The 16,946-nt window shown below is 44.7% G+C and overlaps 1 long non-coding RNA gene across 1 annotated transcript; it reads left to right on the forward strand.

Annotated features, from left to right (window-relative positions):
- Window positions 1-1,694: 1,694 nt before the first annotated feature.
- On the forward strand, window positions 1,695-16,673 carry LOC138827407 (uncharacterized). The gene is made up of 3 exons (XR_011372082.1): window positions 1,695-1,772; window positions 2,060-2,283; window positions 16,575-16,673. It is a non-coding gene; the product is annotated as an uncharacterized lncRNA (long non-coding RNA).
- Window positions 16,674-16,946: the final 273 nt, after the last annotated feature.

The raw sequence follows: 16,946 nt of genomic DNA on the forward strand, positions 1-16,946 counted from the left end.
GCTGCCTATTGGAATTGGACTTGGGCAGCTTGGGGGATGAGCATTAATGTCAGTTTGAAACCTGACAGTGGGACAGGGCTGCAGCCTATCTGGGTGTATATAGGCTGCATGCTCCAAGGCCAGGGAGGACGTTAGGGGGAAAACACATTGGGAGGGAGAAGGGAAGAGTCCAGAGGACAACTGGACTCCTGTGGAGAGGGGAGTCCAGAGGAGACCAGGTGTCCTGAAGAGAGGAGAGAAGGGAAAGACCAGGAGTCCTGAGGCAGGAACTGAGTGTGGAGGAAGGAGAGGAGTGGGAGTGGAGGGAGAGAGATGGCAGGAGGGGAAAGCCTGCTGCAGTAGGGCAGGGCAGGCTTGTGGAGGACAGGGCAAGCCTTGAGAGGCCATTTGGGGCTTCTCGAGTGGCCACTTGGGACCTCCTTGAGAGGTCCTTTGGGGCTTCTCGAGGAGCTATTCAGGGACTTTTTTTTTTGTAGTCCTGTTGTGGGCCTGAACTCTGGGCCTGGGCACTGTCCCTCAGCTCTTCAGCTCAAGCCTAGTGCTCGACCACTTGAGCCACAGTGCCACTTCCGGCTTTTTTCTTTTTGTGTATGTGGTGCTGAGGAATCGAACCCAGGGCCTCATGCATGCAAGGCAAGCACTCTACCACTGAGCGACCTACCCAGCCCCCCGGCTTTTCTTCTTTTTGCTTATATGGAGCTGCGGAATCGAACCCGGGTCTCAAGTATGCAAGGCAAGCGCTCTACCACTGAGCCACCTTCCCAGCCCTTCAGGGATTTCTTGAGGGGACATTTGGAACATCCTCCGGAGGTTACTCAGGGCCTCCTGGAGGGACCTGTTGGGACCTCCTATGGAGGTCATTCGGGGCCTCCTCTGGAGGCCATTTGGTACCATCCTCTAGAGAGGCCTGTGGACAGTGGAGAGGTCTGCATGTGGGGGAAGAAGGGAAGAAAGGGAAAAGCCTTCCCCTTTGGAGGTTTGGAGCTTTGGAGCTTTGGAGATCTGAGGTTTGTAGGTTTGTGGACCGACTAATTTGTGGTTTGCAGACCAACCAATAAAGGTTGGAGTGTCAGGACTGCCTATTGGAGGTTTGGTGGTTGAGGCTGCTCTTGGTTCTGGGTATCTAACCCAGGACAAGGTAGTCTCAAGACACCTTTCTGGTGTAAATAGTGTAAATAAACTTCTTTTGTTCACTTCTCACTGTGCCTCCATGGATTGTCTCACTCTCTGGGGTTCATCAATACCCCACTGGGTGATGTCCTCACAGGGGTCTTCCTAGGATGCCCAACCCCGAAGATGAAGGCCACTGGCCAATGTCCTCATGGTTCCCACATGGCTGTCATGGTAGCAGTAAGAGCATCCTCCCATGTGCCCAGTGTTGTTGGCAACAGACTTCCTGGCCCAAGTACCTAACTGCCAGAGGGTGTGCACTGGGCTCTGATTGGTTCACTTCCTCACTGATGTCAATGGCCTGACTTGTGATTGGTCCATTTCCCCCTGACATCACAGGGCATTGTGAGGCGTGCCCAGCAGGGTACATATGAGGCAGCTTCTCTCCAGCTTTTTCAGTTACAGCACTGGGAGCTTTTACTTGGTGACCCGCTAACTCAGAGCTACTTGGTTACTTTCATTGGGTGTGGGGGGGGTGGTGGTTGTGTTGTTTGGGTTTGGGGAATTCATTTACTCATCTGGGGGTTGTGTTTACTTTGTTAGTAGTTTACCTTCCGTTTCTTAAGATTTATTAGTTGTCAACTTCATTGAGATCATCTTAGGTAAATTCTTAAGCTTGATCACTTGCCATCCCAGGGGCAAGATGTTAATGTACAACTTTAGTTCCTCCCCAAAGGAGGAGGAGATCACTGTCATTGGACAGTACAACTTGAAAGAGATCATCGGTTATGGCAGCTGTGGCTATGTGAAGCTGGCCCATCACTGCCTCACAGACACCACAGTGGCAGTCAAAGTTCTCCCAAAGAACGATCTAAAAAGCCATGAGATAGAAAATGAAGTAGCCATTTTGAAGAGTGTATATCACCCACACATCATACTATTGTTCCAGGTGATGGAGGATGAAGACTGTGTGTACCTTGTCACTGAGCTGGACACTCGGGGCTATCTCTTGGGGTGGGGCAATAAATCCCCTTGCAGTCACCTATTAGAGTATGAAGCCAAGAGATTGTTCAAGCAGATCACGAGTGATGTTCACTACATTCATGAGAACAGAATTGCACAATGGACCTGAAGGCCGACAACGTCCTGTTGGATACCAATTGCAATGTCAAGGTCAGTGATTTTGGCATTAGCATCAGGGTGACAGGGAAGTTGCTAAAGGGGGGTTTGTGGAGCCTTGCTATTCCTGAAATGTTCCTACAGAACATGTTCAATGGGTACAAGGTGGACATTTGGGAACTTAGGCGTGCTTTTGTATATGATGACAATGGGAAAGTTCCCATTTGAGGGGAATAAAATGATTCAGATACGGAAACAAATCCTAGAGGCCAGGTACACCGGTCCCCTTTACCAACTGCAATGGGACATGATCTCCTTCCTAAACTGCTTACTGTGGGCTTCAATCTGAGGCCTGCTATTGAGGAGATAATGGAGCACTGATGGCTGACTCTAGGTGTGGGTTTTGGCCTGCTTCCTGATGAGCCACTTTCCAGCAAGCTGGACCCCATTATTGTCACAGTCATGGGCAACATGGGGTACACCCTAGCTGGTATTGAAAGGACATTCCAGGACAGAGCATTCAATGAAGCCATGGGCACCTACCTGCTCATCCAAGAAAACTTGAAGGAGAATACCAGAAGTGTGGAATAAAAAACCATGCCTTTGGCTAGTCCACCATGCACACCTCCTGATGACAATCCCACCAGCCCTCTCCACGAAAAAGAGCCACCTTTTCTTCAGGATATAACACCTCCAGCTTGTCCTCAAAATTTCAGTTACCTCTTGAGAGCCCGAAGTGCCAGTCTGCCTGTCCTTCCACTCTATACCCTTCAGAGCTCCAGTTCCAGCTACATTTGGGGCCTAGATTCTTTTAGCTGGTCGGGCACACTAGACATTTTCCACCCAGTGAAGACAGTGGTTGGGAAGGAATTAACTGTTGATTTGTAAGATTTCTCAATTCCTATTCTTTTATTTTTTTTACTTTTGTTTGTTGTGGGTATGTGTGAGTGTGTGCTGCTACACCTCAGTGCTTTTTTTCTTATGCTCTATTTCCTTTGCCTTCTCTGTCCTCTCTCCACTTTTCTCACCTTCTCCCTGCCCCTGCCCACCATTTTTCTTCCTTTGTTTTCATTCCTCCCATAACTACTCCTATTCTACTTCTCCTGTTCCTCTTCTTGATGTTCTACTACTACCCTCTACCATTCCCTCTCACTCTCTTCCTGCCCTTGAATCTGTCTCTCTCTCCATCCACCTCCCTCACTCCTCCTCTCTCTGTGCACTTCTCCCTTTTTTCCCTCTTTCCCTTTCTCCCACTCTGTCTTCCTCTTTTTTTCTTTCTCAGTTTTCATGGCTATGTCTGGTTCTCTCCTGCTTGAGTTACAGTTCAGGCTTGCATTTCTCTATTTCCTTGAAGATGGAGATTTCCCAGACTTGCTGTAAATGCAGTCTTCAAGGTGTCACCTTGGGAGATAGGTAGGATTACAGACAAGAGCCTACAGCATCAGGGAATGCAATTGGCTTTGTTAATCTGGTGTGGCAAAGGTTAGTTTCTCTATTTTGAAAGGGGATTTGTGTATTTATGTGAGGGACAGCTGTGTAAGAGTCACCTTACAATTGTTTGTGGAACCTGTTGCAACAATGAGAAGTACAAGTTGTCATGTCCAAAACGAGCTTTACAACGTCGGTGTGGGGGGGGGGAGGGGGGGAAGGAGAAGGATTGGGATTGGGGGTTAGGGGGGAGGCTGGGAAGGGATGTGAAGGGTAAACAAAGGAGGAGGCTGCAATGCTTGGTAAGAAATGTACGCATTATCCTGCCCATGTAATTGTAACTCCTCTGTACAGTATGTTCACAAATAAAATTAAATTAAATTAAAAAAATTGTTTGTGGAAGGAAGGGGTGATGGGTTAGTGTAAATGGACAGGGAAGGATGACATGTGCACTGTACAAGTACACTGAGAGGTGTCAGATTCTTAGTGGAGACTCTATGAGTCCCCAGAGAGGCCCCCTCCAGAGCACCCAGCTTGTACATGGTGCTTCTGTTTCCCAGTAAAGACTTTAGGCCTCATGGAAGAATAGCAGAGCCCAATTTTTCTCCTTGGGGAATAAAGAATGCTATCAGAGCCAAGTTTAAACATTTGAAAATTCTGAACATCAAGAGGCAATTTTTGGAATCACAAAGTGTATGAATTAAAATACATTCCCTTCTTTTCAGCTAGAGGTGATCAAGGAACAGGAGACCTGAGGAATCATGGAGATAAACTGGGATCTGTTTAAGGACATAGCCTGGATGGACTTTGGTTGTATATGGACCACACCCGTGGTTGGGTGGCCTGGGATGACTGCTTTCCCACAAGAACAAAATTCAGTAAGATGTGAGCCTTCACACTAGAATATTTGTATTGGTTCACCCAGGGCATTAGAATTGCACACAGAGGCAGTGCTGAGGATTGATATTGCCTTTGGGTGCCAAGTGTGTGATGGGGAGGAGTTGGGCAAACCTGGCCTTTTCTATGTGTACACTGGGTCAGGTGGCTGAACCCGCAGAGTAGACTAATGAGATTAGCAGTAAGAAGAGGGCTGGGGCTCCTGGTAGATCAGTGGTAATGCTCAGGGGTATTTGGGAAGCAATGCTATTCTCAAAGAATGAGATGGGTTTCCTGTGAGAGAAGCAATAAGGGTCCAAATAGGCAAAGGATGCATAACTGGTTTAAGACAGGGTTGATACTGATGCTGAAAGAGACCTGAGGAGGAATGTAAGGAATGCTGAACTCATGGAACAGTGTTCAGTGAATAGGGTGGGTGGGGAAGGAAGTACTATTAATTTCCATGATTTCTCAATGCTTTTTCTTGTCTTTTTGTTTGTTGTGTGTATGCATTTGGGAGTGTGCTGGCTTGAACTTTGTTCTTTTTCTCTTTCTCAGTCTCCTTTTCCCTCTGTGGCTTTTCCTTGGGCCCTCCTCCCTCTAATGTCTTTAATCTCTCCTTTTTTACACCCTCTCCTTTTCTCCTCCCTCTAATCTTTCTCTTCTCCCTATCCCATTTCTTTTCACTCAATCCTTTCTCCTGAATTTGTCTCTTTGTCTCTCTGTCTTTAGGTATGTATGCATGTCCCTCTGTTTTTCTCTCTGTCCATTTTCCTTCTCCCCCTCTTTCCCTTTCTCTCTCTTGAGTGTGAATGTGTTTCTGGCTGATGTTCTACCAGTGGAGTCACTCTTCTAGTCCTGATTTTCTACTGAGTTGGACATGGAGTCTGCTCAAGCTGGCTTTATCTACAGTCTTCTCAGTGTCAGCGTGTGCAGTAGTTAGGATTATACAGGTGAGCCTCCAGCACCTAGAATTTGTGACGGTACAGCACAGGTTGGTTTCTCTGTAATTACAAAAGGAATTTGTATACTTGTATGAGGGACAACTTAGAAATGTTTGGGGGAAGGAAAGGGTGTTGGGTTGGGCTGCTGTGGAAAATGGACAGAGAATTACATTTCCATAATACAAGGGTTTCAGCACTGAGACATGTCAGATTCTTAGGAGAGACCCTTTGAGTCCACAAAGATGCTTCCAGTTGACACCCCCCTTCCCCAGAGCACCAGGCTTTGGGCTTGGTGTTTCCTTTTCCCTGGCAGTTCTCAGGGGAAGCCTCTAGGTCTTATGGAAGAAGAGTAGGGCCTGATTATTGTCCTAGGGCACATAGTGTGGAGGAAGCTGTTTCAAATATTGCCACACTATAAACCTCCAGAGCCCATTTTTGAACCAAAAAATGTAGGAAATATAATACTTTTCCTTCCTATCAACTAGAGGTGGAGAAACCTTTGAATGAGCAAGAGACCTAAGAAAGAATGAAAATATAGGAGCATGTGGATGGAGATGAGTACATGCAGACATGAGCAGAACTTCAGTAAGATTAGATATGAACCTCCACCACTGGGATATTTGTTCAGCAGGGCATTAGATTTCTACACAGAGGAAGTACTGAGGGTGATTCTACCTTTGGGTGACAGGTGTGTGATGAGGAGGAATTGGACACATTGGACCTCTGCTGTATGTTCACTGGAGTCAAGAGGCTGAGCATGTAGGGCAGACTGATGAGATTTGCAGCAGGAGAAGACTGAGGCTCCCAGTGAAACAGGGTATACCTCTGGGTTATTTAGGAAACAGAGCTCTTCCCAGAGAATAAGATAGGATTTTTGTGACAGAAGCACTGAGAGCCAAAAGTATACAAGAAATGGGCACCTTGCTGATAGACAGGGCTGACCCTAATGCTGAAGGAGAGCTGAGAGGAGGAAACTAGGGACACCTGAATTCCACATGGATCATTGTTCAGTGAAGTGGGTGGGTCGGGAGGGAAGAACTGTGAATTTCCATGGTTTCTAAGTTCTTTTTCTTTGTCTCAGGCGTCCTGAAATGAGGGAGTAGACTTCAGTTCATGTCAGTGGGTTTGTCTTGAGGCTAGTTTCTAGTAGTCCCAGAGCAGTAGAGAGGGTGCCTAATCACTGCTGCACTGGGTAGGATTTCAGTATTGGGTTGCATTAAGGAGATGTGGGAGAGGGGCATTGTGGACCCTTGAGGCTGTGGCCAGGGCCTTGTGCCAAGCAGGAGGCAAGTCATTTTATGATTTCATGCCAGTCTTGTCTTAAGGGGCCAGATGAGCTCACTCTCTAAAACTCAGGTCTTACTTTGACTTTTCAATTGACAGTATAATGCATGTGCATGCTAGAACACTCCTAAACCTTTGTGGAACAGATGGAGTGCATTTGGCTCAGCACTTGGAGAGAAGACGAAAAGTTGGCCTAAGGATGAGGATTCCACAGGTTAGCTACAATGTCACACAGACCATTATCTAGGACGGGTTCATGGCTTGCAGAGAGACTTGGAAGAACTCGAGTGAGGAGTTGAGGTGGTATGGAAAGGCTTCCCAGAGGAGGAACAGGTTATTTGGTGTGTGTACACCATCTCCATATGTAAGATTGAGGGGCAGAAACTTCAGGCAAAGGGCTTGGAAACACAGGTGGGGAGACCACGAGGCAAGGGTGACAGGGGCTCTGGAGAGGAGTCATGGGAAAACAGTGGGAAAGAGCTTTGACCATGTATGGCAGTATACTTGTTGAATAAGTGTGTGAGGGAATAGGTAGGCTTTCATTCAATGGACATTTACTGAGTGCCCACAGGATCAGTCACATCATGCTGAAGACTGACAGAATGCTGGGAACAGCATAAAAATACCTCTCTTTGTGAGTTTACACTCAAGCATGGAGAATGAGAATACCCAAACTTTACAAAAATACCACATAGTATATATGAAAATGAAGATTAAGGCAGAAAAATTCAGGATGAGTGTTCGAAATACTCTATGTTTTTGTGTGTTTGCAGATGTGTGTTGTGTACACATGTGCACAAGGTTTTATTTTTAAGTATCAGAGGAGACCTGTTTGGCAAGGGGGTTTTGGGGAAGGATAGGGGATTGAGCAGCTGGGTGTTGGGAAAAGCATTCCAGGCAGTTGGAATAGCAGTGGCCCCCAGCTGGTACAGTACAAATGCCAGTGTGGCTGCAGCAAGGAAGCCTGGGCTCAGTGGAGAGAGACAGGATCAGAGAAGCCTCCTTCACCAAACGAGGCTGTGGGCAGAGGGGTGACCCATCATGCTTCAACAATGTCCTGTAGTTCTCCTGTCTATTCTAAACCACATTTCTTCCTATATGAAAGGGTATGTTTGATATTGGTGTTCCTCTGCCTGTATTACTTCATGAAACTGAGTGTCCTCCAGTTCCATCCATAGTGTCTGAGTGTTGGTTTCTTTTTTCTGGTTCCTTTTTGGTGCTTGAATTAGGGCCAGTAAGTGGTCCCTGAGCATTTAGCTCAAGGCTAACACTTTACCTCTTTGAGGCACAGCTCCATTCCTGGTTTTCTGATGGATATTTGAAGTAAGAGTCTCATGGACTTTCCTGCCTGGGCTGGCTTTGACTTCAATCCTCCTATCTCATGTATAGTTAGGATGACAGGCAGCAGCCACCAGAGCCAGGAAAATTTATTGTTTATTTTTTTAGGCTGAATAATGTACTACAATATGTATGTACTGTCTTTTTATTGGTCCAGTGATTGACACTTGAATGATAACCTATATTATTGTGAATGGTGCTATAGTAAAAACAACATGCATGCAGATAAAAAAAGTATTCTATGGCTGGCTGCTGCCAGGTCATTATTAAAATCTATCCTGTGTAGGAAAGTGCATGGCCCCAGAAAACTTGGAAGTGGAGCTGTGGCTTAAGGAGTAGAACACTCACCTTGAACATGGACTTCAAGCCCACGTATTGGCCTGTGCTTGCACCCACCCACACTCATAAACAGACAGAGAATAGTATGCTGTGGGTTGTGTTTACAAGGATGATTTTGGGAGGGACAGGGAAGGGGGAATGGGAAGACCAGCTAGGGACAGGGGCAGGGGCCTAGGCTGCAGTGGTGTCATCTAGGCAGAGAGAAATGGTTCTCTTCTGGAAATAGAAGATGACTATCTTAATATTGATGCTTTTTATAAGCAAGTAGTAATCGTACACAGGACATGACACACACTGATCAAACAAACCTCACCTTCCCCCTTTTCATCCCTCCTTCCCAACCTCTGGCCAGCACTAGTCCATGGTCAACATTATTCTCTACATATCTGAGCGATCCTGGGCCATTTGTCTCGATAACTTTACTTAATCTTTGCTTCCATTTGTCACGAAATGATAGCTTTCCAATCACTGTTATGCTTGGAAAATTCTCCTTTGTGTGTGTGTGTGTGTGTGTGTGTGTGTGTGTGTATGTGTGTGTGTATGTGTGTGTGAGTATGTATGTGTGTGTGCATGTATATATGTGTGTGAAAGAGAGAGACCATTACCAATTTCTCCATTGATAGACATTTAGACTGAATCTATACCTGAGCTGCTATAAATAATCTAGAAATAGACATATTATAATTGTACTTGAGTTCATGTATTTATTTAGAGACCTTCAAACTGTTTGCCATAATGCTTGTATCAATTTACAATCTGTCTGACAGGAGTTCTCTCTTCATCCTGGCCAGCATGTGTTATCTTTCTATCATTTTGATTTTTAAAAAGTTTTCCAGCATGGCTATAGACACTGGACATTTTTTCATATATTTTTGCCTATTTGCATTTCTTCTTTTTGGAAATTTCTATTCAGATCATTTACCCCTGTCTCTCTTCTTTTTTTTTTTTGCCAGTCCTGGGTCTTGAACTTGGCCTTGGCACTGTCTCTGAGCTTCTTTTGCTTGAGGCACTCTAGCACTTGAGCCACAGCTCCATTTCTGGCTTTTCTATGTATGTGGAACTGAGGAAGCAAAAGCAGAGCTTTGTGCATGCTAGGTGAGCACTCTACCACTAACGCACATTCTGAGTCCTGTACAATTACTTATAGAATATAAAAACCTAATTAGGAAAGATTCTATCTTCCTTCAAGAGCCATTAAGAGTTCCATCCTGCATCATAATAGTTAGTAATGACTTATTAAAAATAACACCTTGGGAACTTTTCCACTTCCGGCAATTGACAATGGTGGCTGTTCCATAAACATATTTGGAAAATAATGTCACTGAAACCTTTTAAAAATGAAATAAAATACAAAATAAAAACATTGCTATGGGCAAACTCAGATAAACAGAGAGTCCTTTACAGAGCAATGGCAGACAAGAACTTGAACTACTCAGCAACAGTTATGGTAAGGTCTCAGCCCTTCGGACCTCATGGTCTTATCCTAAGGTTAAACTTGGCATCTTTTTAAAATCCTATTTGTGCCAGGTACTGGTGGCTCACACCTGTAATCCTAGTTCCTTGGGGGACAGAGATCTGAGGTTCTAGGTTCAAAGCCACCATGAGTAGAAAGCCCATGAGACACTTATCTTCAGTTAACCACCAGGAAACTGTAAGTGGCATTGTGGCTCAAAGTGGTTGAGCATTAGAGCTCAGGAATAGTGCCCAGGCCCTGAGTTCCAGCCCGCACATGACCAAAAAACATACAAACATCAATTTGTTTGGTTTTGAAACAATGTAAATAATTTCAAATTGATGACATTTTAATTTCAAAGCAAATGAATAACCTTTCAAGAGACAAGAGGCAGGAACTCCACCCACCCTGACTCAAAAGGCCTTGAAAGTGAGTTGTGACAAAATGTAGTAACAACAGCCAGTACAGGATAGGTTTGACTGGCAAATCCTCCTGCCACCACCTAGTCAATTATGAAGCCAGGAGGCTGTTCAAGCAGATGGTGAGTGCTATGCAATACTTTCACAAGAACGAAATCACACACAGATACCTGAAGCCCAGGAACATCCTGTTGGATGGCAAATGCAATGCCAAAGTCAGTGATTTGGGGCTGAGCATCACGGTGTTGCTGGGGCAGTTGCTAAAGTGGTTTTGTGGAGCCTTGATATTCAGACCTCGTGAAATGTTCCTTTACAAAATTTATGATGTCTATAAACAGGACATTTAGATCCCAGGTATGCTTCTGTATGTGAGGACAACAGGAAAGTTCCCATTTGAAGGGAGGAAGATGGCAGACATGGCTACACATCCTTGAGGCCATGTACACAGCTCCCTTTTATCTATCTGCGAAGAGACACAATGTACTTTCCAAACTGCTGACTGTGGATGTCACTAAGAAACCCATGGCTGGCTGTAGATGTGGGGTTTGGCCTGCTTCCTGATGAGCCACTGCCCAGCAAGCTGGACTCCATTAGTGTCACAGTTCTGTGTGACATGGGGTACAATATAGCTGACATTGAAAAGGCAATCCAGGACAGGGCATTCAATGAAGCCATGAGTACCTATCTGGTCATCCAAGAAAACTAAAAAGAGAGTGCCAGAAGTGTGGAGTGGAAAATGATGACTTTAGCTATTCCACTGTGTACAACTCCTCAGGAACTTTGCACTAGCCCTCTCTCAATGAAGGGGAGTCAGCTTCACTGCACAACTTAACACCTTCAGTTTGCCCTCAGAATTTCAATTGCCAGATGATAACAAACAGTTGCCTCTGAAGAGAGGCCAAGGTCCTAGTCTGCCTGTCCTTCCACTCTGCTCCCCACAAAGCTCCAGTACTAGCTTAATCTGGGGCCAGGATTCTTTTAGCTGGCTGAGCAGACTAGAGAGTTGACACTTGGTTGAAAATGCCCTTCCCTCTTGGCAGCCACACGGGGAATCCATAGCCTCCAGATGGAATAAGTGATGGGGCTGGAAGAGTGTGGCTCACAGGATAGTCGCCATTTTTCACAAACTCTGGTACTGTGTGAAGCCCAAAAACTAATGTCCACAGCTTAAGAACAAAGCTGTTCCAGAGAAAGATGTGCAGCACTCTGCCACAGCACTAGGGTGTGGAAAATCAGAGAGGTGTGGAATTGAAGAGCTGCAGGAGGGGAGGGAGTCATACAGGAAGTTCACACTGCTGTGTGCCCAGTATCCTCAGCAAAGGTCTCAATCCAGCATAGCCAGGCATAGTCCTAGCATAGCTAGGGGGTTCTCCAGCTAGCATTCTTTCTAGTGAAAGGACAGCTGACAAGGAGCTGACTTTTAAATTTTGAAAAGTAGGCTGAAATGTGGCCTCAAGCTGTCTGTACCTTCTGAGCTTGGTGAATACACCTCAATCCCTTACTTTCAAGTAATGTCACTTTATTAAACAACTTTTCCCATTTGTTTCTGAACACTAAGGTGTTTGTGTCCCAAATGCTGCAGTAGGTCATCATCTCACCTTCCAGATATGTTGCATATTTTCCTACTTACTTACCTAGTTTGTTTACTTAGGTTTAAAGTGAGGCCCTTGGGCTTCAGGGGGATCTTAGGGGAAGGTGGCATCCTGGACTCGTTTCTCCTTTGGCAGTCTCTAGGTGACTGTGTAAAACTCCTGAGAACACTATTTACTCTGGCTGTGTCGAAACTCAGGGGCACATCTTCATTGGGAAAATAGAGAGAACTGTCTCCATGGACCATGAGGGTAGTTTCTGCCCCAACTTTCCTCCATTTTAATGCAGTTTCTTGTGTGTTCTGTCTACACCTAATCACCATTCTAACATTATGCCATCATCCAAAAGTCCCTTATTTCAGACTTATTTACTCACAGTAAAAAAAAAATAGTAAATTTTAAAGACCCGATTTCCTACACAGGTTACTTACAATTGCAACTGCCCTGGGAGTCCAAATTTCTCTAATGGGAATCAGAGTGCTGAGGGAGCTGAGTTTCAAATTTGAGAACATTCTGAGCAAACAGAGTCCCTGGTTACACTGGAAAAGTGTATGAATTAAGCTAATTTTCTTTCCTTTCAGGTAGAGGTGTATAAACATGTTAAAAAACAAGAGACCTGAAAAAGCATGGATATATAGTGATATCTGTGGATGGACCAGGCCTGGGATGACTGTCTACACATGAGCAGATATTTGAATGAATCTGTCTCTCTGCCTCTGTCTCTGTCTCTATCTCTCCTCTCTTTCTCTTTCAGTTTGCATGTACATCACAGGTGCTCTACCACTTGATTCCAACCTCCAAGCCTGCATTTCTTTTTTTGTGTGTGAAAATACCGTACAGAGGGGTTAAAATTACATGGGCAAGATAATGAGTACATTTCTTATCAAGCATTGTAGTCTCCTCCTTTGTCTCACCTCACATCCCTTCCCATCCTTCCCCCGCCCCCCCCAGTCAATCCTCCCTCCTCCAATCCTCCTCTCCCCTCACCCCTACTCTGCCAAAATTGTAAAGTTTGTTTTCAACATAACGACTTGTACATCGCATTGTTGCAATAAGTCCACCTGTATTCCCTATTTAAAAGATTTGTTTTTTCCCTTCCCCTCCACAAATTATACCAACATCAAATACAGTGAAAGCAGGGATTATACTGTTGGGGAGGGACATACAAAGCAACAAAGAAATAATCTTATGTTTTAGAAACAATCCCATGAAAGAAAAAAAAACATTTGAATACATACCTTAGGGTTCATTTCCCCATTACATCAACTTATCTGACTGTTTCTGCTTGACTCAGATATATACTAGTTATTGCAAATAAAGGAAACCATGGGACCTATGTTTCTTTGGGCCTGGCTTACTTCACTTAATATAATCTTTTCCAAGTCTTACCATATCCTAACAAATGGGGCAATGTCATTCTTTCTGATGGAGGCATAGAATTCCATTGTGTATATATACCACATTTTCTTGATTCATTCATCTGCTGAGGGGCATCTGGGTTGGTTCCATATCTTAGCTATGGTAAATAATGCTACAGTAAACATAGTTTCGCTAGTAGCTTTAGTGTGGTATTGTTTGTGAGCATTTGGGTAAATGCCCAAAAGTGGGAATGCTGGGTTATAGGAGAGGTCTATGTGGTGTCTTTTGAGGAACCTCCATACTACTCTCCAAAGTGGTTGGACAAGTTTACACTCCCAAAAACAATGCAGTAAAGTTCCACTCCAGCATCTGTTGTTATTAGAGTTCTTGATTTTAGCCATCCTAACTGTGGTGAGGTGGTATCTCAATGTTGTTTTGATTTGCATTTCATTTATGGCTAGGGAGGTGTGTCTATTGGTCATGTGTCTATTGGTCATGTGTCTATTGGCCATACTTCTTTCCTCTTCAGAGAAGTTTCTCTTTAAGTCATTAGCCGACTTAATTGTTGGGCAGTTGTTTCTTTGAAGATTTGTTGTTGGGGGATTTAATTTTTTGAGTTCCAGGTATATTTTAGTTATGTGACCCTTGTCCGTTGTATGAAGACCTTCTCCCAATCCGTGGGCTTTCTATTGATCTTGCTAGCTATGTCCTTTGCCATGCAGAAGCTCTGCAATTTCATGCACTCCCATTTGTCCAACCTTTCTTTGATTTGTTGAGTTTCTGGGTCTCTATTAAAAAAATTTGGACCCGTGCCAAGGAGACCTACGGTTTCTCCTATTCTATCCTGTAATGTTTTCAGAGTGTCTGCTTTGACTCTGAGGTCTTTGATGCATTTGGAGTTGATTCTGTGCAGCATGATATATAAGGATCTAGCTTTAGTTTTCTACAAGTAGTTAACCAATTTTGCCAGCACCATTTACTGAAGAGGATGTCTTTCTTCAATTCTATCTTTTTAGCTCCATTATTAAAGATTAGATGCCAAGCCTACATTTCTATGCTGTGTTTTTGCTGGCTTTAAGTACTCTGTTCTGGGTGTGAAGTTCTGGAATAGTTAGGATTTCCGTCTAGAACCATACATATATGGCAGTACTTTTGACCTTGTTCATCTGGTGAGACACAGGTTGGCTTTTCTAATGTGGAAAAAGGGATTTGTGTACTTGTCTGGGGGACAGCTGTGTGAGGGACAAGTTACAAATGGATGTTGAAGGGGGCTGTGGGATAGTGTGTACAATCAATAGAGAGGCAAGGCATGTATACTGTTCAAGAGTGTCTGCACTGAGAATTGGGATATCTTGATAGAGATTCTGGGAGTCCCCTCAGAGGCCCCCAGGTGTCACCCCTTCTCCAGGGCACCATGCTTCAGCACAGTGCTTCCTTTCTCTTGGCTTTTCTCTGTTGAAGTCTCTAGGCCTCATGAGAAATAGCAAGTACATTTTGTTCCCCTAGGGAAGAAAGATTACTGGGAGACCTGAGTCTAAAGTATTAGAACCTTCTGAACATCCAGAGCCCAGTTTTAGATCCACAAACTTTATGAATTAAAACATTACCCTTCCTTTCAGCACCAGGTGGAGAATCCTAGGAAGGAGCAGCAAGATACATGAGAGAGCATGGAGATATATTGGTGCCTGTGGATGGACGGGGCCTGGATGGACTTTGCCTATGGATAGGCCCTGCTTGATATGACTGTATTGGGACATGAGCAGAAATTCAGTATGTTTGGATATGATCCATCACTGGGTTATTTGTGTTCGCTTCTCCAGCGGCATTAGATTTCCACATAGCAAGTGATTTTGTCTGATGCTGCCTCAGCTGACAAGCATGTAATAGGGAGGATTTCGGCACACCTGATTTTGCTATGTGTGCACAAGGGTCAGGAGGCTGAGCCTGCAAAGCAGCTGATGAGATTTGCAGCAGAAGGTGGGCTGTGACTTCTGTTGGATCAATGATCCAGTTCAGGATTATTTGGGGAATAGAGCACAGCTAACAGGTTGAGAATGTATTCCATTGAGAAGAAGCAATGCAGAACAAAAGAGGGCAAAGGATGGGCACCTTCCTGATAGGCAAGGTTGACACTGATGCTGAAAGACAGCTGAGAAGATGAAGCTAAGGACTCCTGAATTCCACATGGACCAGTCTCCAGTGAAGAGGGTGGATGGGAAGGGAAATAGTGTTATTTTCCTTATTTTCTCAGTCCTTTCCGTTCCTTTCTTTTTGTTGTGGGTATGTATTTGTGAGTGTGTGCTGGTACTGGCACTTGAACTGGGTGATTTTCTCTGTGTCTCCTTTTCTCTCTCTTCTTTCTCCCCATTTCCTCTCTCCCCTTTTCCAGGTAACTTCCCTCCAGACTATTCATCTCTTCCTCTTCTTCCTCTTTTCCTATTCTCTTTCTTCTTCTCTTCTTCTTCTCTTCCCTTCTCCCTTCCTCTGTCCTCATAAATCTGTCTTTTTCTTTCCTGCCTCTCTAGATCTTCTCTTTGAGTTTGAATGTTCATAACCGGTGCTGTACCACTTGAGTCACACCTCCAAGCCAGGATTTTTCTAGTTAATTGAAGATGAAGTCTGCCCAGGTTGGCTTTAACTGTGATCTTCGGGGTGTTAGCTTCTGGAAGAGTTAGGATTACAGGCATGATCAACCACCATCAGCAATGCTTTTGATCTTGTTAAACTGGTGTAGCACAGGATGGCTCCTCTGATGTGTAGTTATCTGAGGGACAGGTGTGTGAGGAACACCTTGAAAATGGTTGGGGGAAGGACAGGTGTGGTAGGCTGCTATGCCAAATGCACAGGTTGAGAAGTAGGTGCAAAATTGAAGGGTTTGAACACTGAGTGATGTCATATCTGGGTAGAGATTCTGTGAGTTCCCAGAGTCCCCCAGCTAACACCCAGAATTTGGGCATTGTTCTTCCTCTCCCCTTCAGTTCCCATGAGAAGGCTCTAAGCCTCATGGAAGAATAGCAGAGCCCTGTTTTTGTTCTTAGGGTATCAGAGTGCTGGTGAGCAGAATTCTGAACATCCAGAGCTCATTTTTTTCTTTTTATTTATTTATTTTTAAAATTTTTATTGGGAAAATACTGTACAGAGGGTTTACAATTACATGGGCAAGATGAGTACATTTCTTATCAAGCATTGTAGCCTCCTCCTTTGTTTCCCCTACCCATCCCTTCCATCCTCCCCCCACCCTCATTCCCAATCCTCCCCCCCCACCAAATTTGAATCACATAAATGTATGAATTAAAATACTTTTCCTTCCTCTCAGCTAGAGGTGGAGAAATCTGTGAAGGAGCAAGAAGCCTAAGAAAGCATGAAGATATTGGATGGACCCTGCCTGGGATGAGTGCATCTGTACATGAGCAGAAGTTGGGTAAGATTGGATGTGATCCTCCACCCCTGGGCTATTAGTGTTGATTCAGCCAGGGACATTAGATCTGCACACAGAGGCAGTTGCTGAGGCTGATGCTGCCTTTGGTGACAAGTGTGTAATGGAGGAGTTAGGCCTTTGCTATGTGTGCACTGGGATCAGGAGGCTGAGCCTGAAGAGAAGACTTGAGATTTGCAGCTAGAGCTGGGCTTGGGCCTCCTGGTGGATGAGGAGTCCAGGTCAGGGCTATTTGGGGTGCAGAATGAGATG

The sequence above is a fragment of the Dipodomys merriami genome, unplaced genomic scaffold (genome assembly GCF_024711535.1).
Source record: "Dipodomys merriami isolate MVZ:Mamm:240054 unplaced genomic scaffold, mDipMer1.0.p SCAF_1551, whole genome shotgun sequence".
NCBI classification, from domain to species: domain Eukaryota; kingdom Metazoa; phylum Chordata; class Mammalia; order Rodentia; family Heteromyidae; genus Dipodomys; species Dipodomys merriami.